General features: G+C 39.7%; 2 pseudogenes; one reads left to right on the top strand and one right to left on the bottom strand.

Annotated features, from left to right (window-relative positions):
• Window positions 1-8598, bottom strand: part of LOC104772514 — a 76071-nt pseudogene that overhangs the window by 25076 nt on the left and 42397 nt on the right.
• LOC104770768 lies at window positions 5398-7926 on the top strand (annotated as a pseudogene).

Below are 8598 nucleotides of genomic sequence, written 5' to 3' on the forward strand. Positions count from 1 at the left end.
AAAAAAAAAAAAAAAAAAAAAAAAAAAAAAAAAAAAAAAAAAAAAAAAAAAAAAAAAAAAAAAAAAAAAAAAAAGCCGAAGTCTGACTTCGCGTATATCATTTAAGCCGAGGTTCATCTTCGCAGGTCTAACCCGAAGTTTTCACTTCGTACTCAGCTTTACTTTAAAGCTTAACCTTGCGAAAACTCTAAACCAAAGTTCTCACTTCGTACTCCACTTTACTTAGTAAAGTCAAAACTTAGTTTCTTATCTAAACCGAAGTATCCACTTCGTACTCAGCTTTACTTATTAAAGTTGGGGTGTCATCTTTTCGAACTACTTAACCGAAGTTCTTACTTCGTGTTTATTCCTGCTCATATCATCTTTTAAAACAAAAGATTGCGGAAATTAAGTTCGCATTTAAGATGACAAAACAAATTTTTTTTTTTATGGAGTGGTTACCACGACCAAAACACTCCAAAAAAAGTCTGAAAATAAGTACTACAAACAGGGGGCAACCCGTGCCAAAACAACCCCAAAACAAAAACTAAGGATTAGGAAGAACGGGATCAGACGCCGCTTCGGATAGGGCCAAGCCCATCTCTGCGAGCTCCTCTTCAGGCCTGGTGTTCGCCAGAAAATCGTCCATTCCCTGCTTTGACATTTGCCCGAGATTAGTGCTGGACTCGTCGATTGTGACGCTTAGCGGGTTCTTGCTGCACAAGAGATCGGGTGTATCTGCCAAAAGATCTGAGAATACTGAGAGGTCGAGGTCACGAGGAGCTACCTTCGAAACCTTCTCGTCCGCCTCTTCTTCATCAGCTTTCAGGAGTCCGAGCTCGGCCTCCATGTCTTGGATCTCTCCTCTGGCGATCTCCTCGATCAGCATCCGGTTCGCCCTAATCTCAGCAGCTCGGACCTGAAGCGGAGCTAGCTTCTCCCTCTCTTCGAAGGTGACCCTCACCTCCTCAACCAGAGGACGGAGAGTCCGCCTCATTGCCTGCCTCTCCTCCCTTCGCACGCTCTCAATCTCGCAGCTGTTGCCAGCTTCGAGTAGCTGATTGCAGAGCTCGATCTCGTGCAACCTGTTCTTGGCCGCCTTCGCATCCTCCGCCGCTTCGAAGTAAAGGTCTCCCGCCTTCTTCAGTTTGTCTCGGCGGTCTTCATTGGCAACCCCAAGGTCGAGCACCTCTATTTCAGCCTTCTTCATCCGCGCTCGGATTTGCTCGGCTTTCGCTACGGTGCTAGCATTCTCAGCCTCCAGCCTGGCGTACTCTTTCACCTGGGCTTCCAGGTCAGCGATCCTCTCTTGAAGAAGGTTCACCTCGGAAGATGAAGGGGAGGCGAACAATTAATCCTCGTAGGACGCCACCGAGGAGTTGAACTCGATCATTAGCTGGAAAGTCAGCTCGTCAAGAAGCGGATAAAATGATAAGAAAAAAAAAGGGGCCAAAGGGTATTACCTCGCCGATTTTAACCGTAAAACGGAAGTAGTTCGCACGATTGACCTCGGTCATGTCAGCAAACGCCGGAATCCGAACTCCAGGCTGTACGTAGCTCCTCATTAGGTCAGCTGGGGATGCAGGGGGGACTGAAAGATTTTTGGGCAAGTCATTTCAGTCATCAACTATCGAACAGTCAAAGGTATAAACTTAAGAGCACCTCAGAAAATCTATTACCTCGGGCGAGAGGACGTTGTTCCTTCAGCGGGTTCCTCCTAGAGGAGTCCCCGGAATCTCTAGGCGGGGGGGCCTCTTTAGATCTCCTCTCTGAGGAGGGACCCCTGTCTTTCGAGCTCGGTTTATTTTGCTCATCCCCTAATGAGCCAGTCCGGGCTCGGACTTTTTCACGAGAAGAGGAGGCGGTCTCGGGCTCCTTCCTCTTCTTCGATGAATCGGTTTGCTGAGAGGAAATCTCAGCAGAGGTTTTCTTCGATGCCGGGAGGGAAGCAGCGACCTCCCGTGGCTCATCGCTAGAATCAGCAATGACAATCACGGAGGGAACCAACGGGCCAGCAGGAGCCCTAGTTGATTCTGTACCAAGCTCGGGAGAGCCAGTTGGAGGTGCGGAAGTCCCGCTCACCTCGAGAACGGAGGATCCGGAGGAATTCTTGTTAGAAAGGCGAGCTTTGCCTTCAGCAAGGGCCATCGCCATCTGTTTCTTTGCCTCTTTTTTGGTAGCTCGGCATGTCCTTTCTTCCCTATAATTCATCTCCGAAACGCTCACGGGGGTAGAACAGACTAGAGAACGTCTTCCGAGCCTCACCGTGGACTCTCTGATCATTTCGCAGGAGAAAGAATCCCAAGCAATTTGTCCATGGCTGCAGAACCTCGAGAAAAACTCCGCGAATGTTGGGCAAAGCAATCCGCGTTTGAAGTGATCTGAAAAAGAAACAGTTAAAAGGTGAGACGGAAAGTCAAGCAATACTTAACTTGGACCTAGCAAGGAACTCCATTCTACCGATTTTCGAAGTCCACTTTGATACGTGCGAACTCACGCGGTGGCCGAAAGTGAGCTCGTTAACCGGGAAGAAGAAATAGGACTTCCGCCACTTTTCATCCTTCTCGGGCAGGTCGTCAAAGACCTTTAGCCCGGCAAGCGGGCTCACGTAGAGTGTGCCCTTGGTGCGACCAGTCTTCACCGTGTACACCTGGAGGAAGTCGGCCAATGACAACTGGTAGTTGAACTCCTCCCCCAGAGTTTGAAGGCACAAGACAGTCCGAACAAAGTTGGGGCACATCTGGGGAAGAGCGAAGCCCAGTTCGAACATCATCGTCACGATGAGTTCGGGAAGGGGGAATGACAGACCGCACGCAGAGAAGAATATCTCGAACGCGCAACAGTACCCCGGAGGGGGGTTCTCCGGAGACTCATGAGCCTCCGGGAATCTGATCTCGACCTCCGACGGAATCCCGGTGGATCCTCTAATCTCAGAGAGAATCGACGGCTGGTGGGGGCCGAAAACGCCCGGAATTAAGGGTTTTGCGGTTTTTCCCGATGAGGATTTTGGCAGAGACATGCTTTCCCGGTAAAAGTAGTAAGAAATAAAGGGAGAGTGAAGGATTTTCCGGCGAAAGTAAAAGAAGTTCACAGAAGGAAAGAGAGAAAATCAAAAAACGGAGAAAACACAAGCACAATTGGGGATTAAGAGTGAAAGAGAGAAGTCGACTTTACCTTTATACACGGAACCAGGGAGTAATGATTACCTGGGGAAGTGAAAGGTCTCGCACCGTTCTCTCTCTCTCTTATAGCTAACACGCCACCTAGTGGGCCCGAGGCTTGTTCGGGAAGACAAATCTCATCATTACCACGATCAAATCGTGGAGATATGGGGGATATTCAGTTTCCCAAAATCGATCGCTTGAAGGTTAAAAGTCCCCCGAACTGTTCAGCTCGGGAGACTTGGGGGGCAACTGTTGTACCCACGATCTGCCATCTCGGGCAGTAAGCAAAAAGGCCCATGCCGGGCTTGTCTATTGGGCCAAGAGCGTATTACTGATCGGCCCATCAGGCCTGGAGGAAGGAAGTGAGCGCGGAGGTGATCCGTGTTGGTCAGCTCGCAGCTCGGGCCCGGTCAAAGATTCCCGCATTCAAGAGGATTAATTGGGTCGCGCAAATCGTACCCTATTAATTATGTATTAATTAGATAATAAATTGGTCGGTATAAATATGTAAGGAAGGGGTCTTTTGTAAAGGGTCAGAAATATTTTCCAAAAGCAGTAATACAAATTCAAATTCTCAAAACTCTCTCAATTCAGTTCGGAATTATAACGGCAATAAGCTCCTCGACATTCGAATTACTTCGGAAAGAGAAACTAGATTTCAGTTCTCACAGTTAGTACTCTTCTTTGCTAGAGTCTCCTTATTACACGAGGTTTTCATGGCAAATAATGAGTGGTGTTCTGACGACAAAAGGATGAAAAAAGAAATATAGATCACTAGGCACCTCTTAAACAAGGATATTATTATTGAAATAGTTTTTTTTTTTTTTGCATCATTTTCGTTTTGATAATAACAAAGTTATTTTCTCTCATCGAATTTAAACTTTGATATTAGACCATCTTCAATGGTTTTCTCTATTTTTTTACTATATAATAGATAAACTCTATAATAGGAGTGAGTTTTACTCCAAGCCACATCTATTATCATCTCTAAAATAGAGATTGCTATTTTTTCCTCTATATATAGAGGAATTCTATTTTTTTTTTTCTCTATAAATAGTAGAGAATATAGCAATATCTATTTTAGAGGTGAGAATAGAGGTGAGTTGGAGTGAAACTCACCTCTATTATAGAATATCTCTATGATAGAAAAAAATAGAGATGTGTTGGTGATGCTCTTAGACTAGCTCAACGAGACATCGAGCATCTCCAACCCAATCCTATATTTGTCTCTATATATAGATAAAAAAATATAGCAATCTCTATTTTAGAGACAAATTTACTCCAATCTACCTCTATTCTCATCTCTAAAATAAAGATTGCTATATTTTCTTTATATATAGAGGAAAAAAATAACAATCTCTATTTTAGAGGTGGGTTAGAGTAAAATTCTTTTTTATTAGAGCATATCCAATGGTCCTCTATTTTTGCCTCTATACTCTATTATAGAGTAATTTTTGCTCCAATCCATCTCTATTTTCACCTCTATAATAGAGATTGCTAATTTTTTCTCTATATATAGAGGAACTCTATTTTTTCCTCTATAAATAGAGTTGAACTATTTTATTTGCAAAGTAGTCGTCTTAATCTTTAAGTTTTTTATTTATGACCGAAATAAATAAAATAAGTATTTTTAAGAACTAATAATATAAATTGAAGTGTAAATATTTATTCTAAATAGTGAGACTACCATTTGCAAAAGATAATTTTATGAAAGTGTTACAAAATTTAAAGTAAAATGGGTTAGTTTGCAATTTTTATAAATAAAAGGTGTTAATTATGAAATAAAATAGTATCTATTTAGAATGTTCTTTTATAGAAGAATAAATAGGGAAAATCATTGGAGTAAAACTCATCTCTATTATAGAGATAAAATAAGAAAAACTATTGGAGATGGTCTTATAGAGTTACTCTATTTTTTAGAGATAAAAGTATAGGAATACAAACGAAAGAAAAGTAATAAAATAAATAAAAGCTTATTAAAACTCTCGTTTTAGAGACAAATGTCCTTTTTCTAATGGCAACAATTAATTAAAAAAAAATATTATTTTAATCGTATATATATTTTGTCAATTTTCCTAGGAAAATGAATAGAGTTTACAAGGTTATAAGCCAAAAAAGTAAAGACCACTCATCAGTTTATATGGTGGAAAATTGTCCTATGCCAAAACATCTTGGACTTGTTATCGCAATGTATATCTATATATGTATGTACCACAAGTGAGTAATCATAGTAAGAAACTCATTCATTCTCCTACCTGAAACTTTTAGCATGGGGAGTGACATCCACCGTCCACTAGCTGATTATCCTGCAAACATCTGGAAAGATCCCTTAACCACTTTCTCAAAGTCTGACCTCGTACGTATATATATCATTTTCATGTTATAATTAATTATTTCATGCAGTATTAACTATTTGTAGCCTACTGTGATTTCTTAAAACTCATGTATACCCGATTATTTCTTTGCCATATAGGGAGCCGTGCCTACATGGTGGAAAAAGAAACACTCACATACGGTCTCTAATTTTGTAGAAAGTTTAACAAATCATATTTTTGTTAATAGTTTTTGTTTATGGAAATTTAAAACTAGTGATAATGGAATATAGTGAATATAGAGTAATACTGCAATATATAGGATCTATAAATACTGATACAACGGCAAGATAGGATTGCTGCATATTAATATTTTCTTATATTAATTAGATATCACATTTTTATACCACAGTTTATTTAAAATTCATATAATCACCAAAACTATTTTTTGTTGTTGATAGTGACACAATACTATGCCCATCTATTTTTCTGTAACTTTTTATAAAAGATTATTTTATACCTTTGATTTATGAAGTATTAAAAGTGTTATACTTTTATAAATTATTTCAAAGATGAAACTATCTTTTTTCTTTTTGCCTACGGCCTCTAAATCTCGGGCACGGCTCTGGATATAGGGTACTGACACGTTAAAAGAGAAGCATGCTACGCTAAAGGAGGTTGTAAAGGAATCGTTTATGTCTTCGAAAGCGAATCCGATAGAGCACATCAAATACATAGATGCTTTATGCCGCCTTGGTGTCTCTTATCACTTTGACAAAGATATTGTAGAGCAGTTGGATAAGTTATTTGATTGTCCTGACTTTAATCAGACGATAAGACAAGACGGATGCGATTTGTACACGGTTGGAATACTTTTCCAAGTTTTCAGGCAGTTCGGCTTTAAACTTTCTGCTGGTAATTAAAAATACTTTAAAATATATGAATGAACAACACTTTTCATGGTTTTCATTCAACTCAAAATTTTCATTTATTTACCTCAAGATGTGTTTGAGAAGTTCACGGACAAAAATGGGAAGTTCAAAGGACACTTGGTGGCCGATGCAAACGGGATGTTAAGTTTGTATGAATCTGCACAATGGGGCACTCACGGAGAAGACATTATTGATGAAGCTCTCGCTTTCTCACGCGCTCATTTAAAAGAAATTACGTCTCGATGTAGCCCCCATCTCGCAGTACGCATCAAGAATGCCCTGAAACATCCATACCACAAGGGCATCTCAAGGATAGAAACAAGACAATATATCTCGTACTACCAGGAAGAAGAGTCGTGTGACCCAACAATACTTGAGTTTGCAAAGATAGATTTTAATTTGCTGCAAATATTACACCGTGAAGAGCTTTCTTTTGTAGCAAGGTAACTATCATGGCCACTCAATACATATACACATAATTGTCTTGCATGGATTGTTGAACTTCTTTTATAATATTTAAGGTGGTACCATGAAATGGAGATTGAATCTAAAATAACATACACAAGGCATAGGATAACAGAGGCGTACTTGTGGTCACTTGGAGCATACTTCGAGCCTCAGTATTCTCAAGCACGATTGCATTAGCTACTGCACTAATCTTATTCACAGCACTTGATGATACGTATGATGCATATGGAACAGTGGAGGAACTTGAGCTTTTCACAGATGCAATGGAAAAGTACCACATTTGTTGATATATATAAACTTAATGTGTATTGTAAAGTTTGTTTTTTTCTATGGTCTTGACTTATAAGATATATGGCTTTATCGCAGGTGGCTTCCCGCTGCTCCTAATGGGATGACAGATGTCGCGAAACTTCAGCTTGATGAGTATAAAGAGAATGCAATATTGACTTCAGCTTACTATGCCTTGATAGCCGTGACATTCGTGAGGATGACAGATGTCGCGAAACTTGATGCTTTTGAATGGTTAAGCTCACATCCTAAAATTAGGGTAGCTTCTGAGATGATCTGTAGATTTACAGATGACGTTTCCAGCTACGAAGTGAGAACAATTTAAGTTTGGAATCCTAACTATGTATGTACGTATTTCTCAAACTGAATACGTTTGGTATTTTGTAATTGCAGTATGAACACAAACGGGAGCATGTAGCGACTGGAATTGATTGTTATATGAATCAATTTGGTGTTTCCAAGGAAATAGCAGTGGAAGAAATGAAAAACATTGTTTCAAATGCATGGAAGGACTTGAACCAAGAGATAATGAGGCCTCATGCGTTTCCTTTCCCTCTTTTGATGCGAGTTTTTAACCTTTCCCGTGTCATCGATGTATTCTATAGGTACCAAGATTCTTACACCCACCCCGAGTACTTGAAGGCACACATCGTTTCTTTGCTCGTTGAAAGTATACCTATTTGAGAATGTTATTCGGATGAATTGCACAATGATGGTCGGATTGTCATTTTTATTTCTGTTGTATGTTTATATGTATTTCTGGTAATAAATCCATTATTTCTCTTTGTTTTTGTACTTTTGTTGGTGAATCCATTGTTGTATCATGTATGTTTATTTGTATTTCTCGTAGTAAATCCATTTCTATTCGTATATTTACTTTTGTTGGTAAATCCATTTATATATATTTGAATTAGAATGTGCATGACTCGATTTCTTAAGTTACGGTAGTAACTTATGTATATGGTGTTTCTTGCATTCGAAAACCTCAAGACTTATGCCTCCACCATGTTTTCCTAATAAATATTTCGTATATCATGAGTATTATTTATGTGTAATTTATCAATTTTAGTGGTAACAGTTGACGAATTCTAGCTAAATCCGCTTGTTTTTACTTTTTAGTTATTATATGGATTTGTTTTAGTAAATCTATCACAAATTGAACTGCTTGAATTCGTCAAAACATGGTATATTAAATTCCCACAAGATTTAGGATATTGTTGTAAATTGGAGAGTTTAGGGAGTAAATCTCTTAGGTTATTATTGATAGGAATTGAGGTTACAACAAGTATATATAGGGATTACAAAGACCTAAGCTAAACCGACATAGAACTAAGGATCGCCGACGGGCTTCGGCTGATGGGCCTAATGCGCGCGGACCAAGTATGGCCGATAGGCCGAGTATGGACGGACTGGATAGTGGGCCGGTCGATGGAGTCCACTAAGTGTTTTACAACA

This window comes from Camelina sativa, chromosome 20 (genome assembly GCF_000633955.1).
Source record: "Camelina sativa cultivar DH55 chromosome 20, Cs, whole genome shotgun sequence".
Classification (NCBI taxonomy): Eukaryota; Viridiplantae; Streptophyta; class Magnoliopsida; order Brassicales; family Brassicaceae; genus Camelina; species Camelina sativa.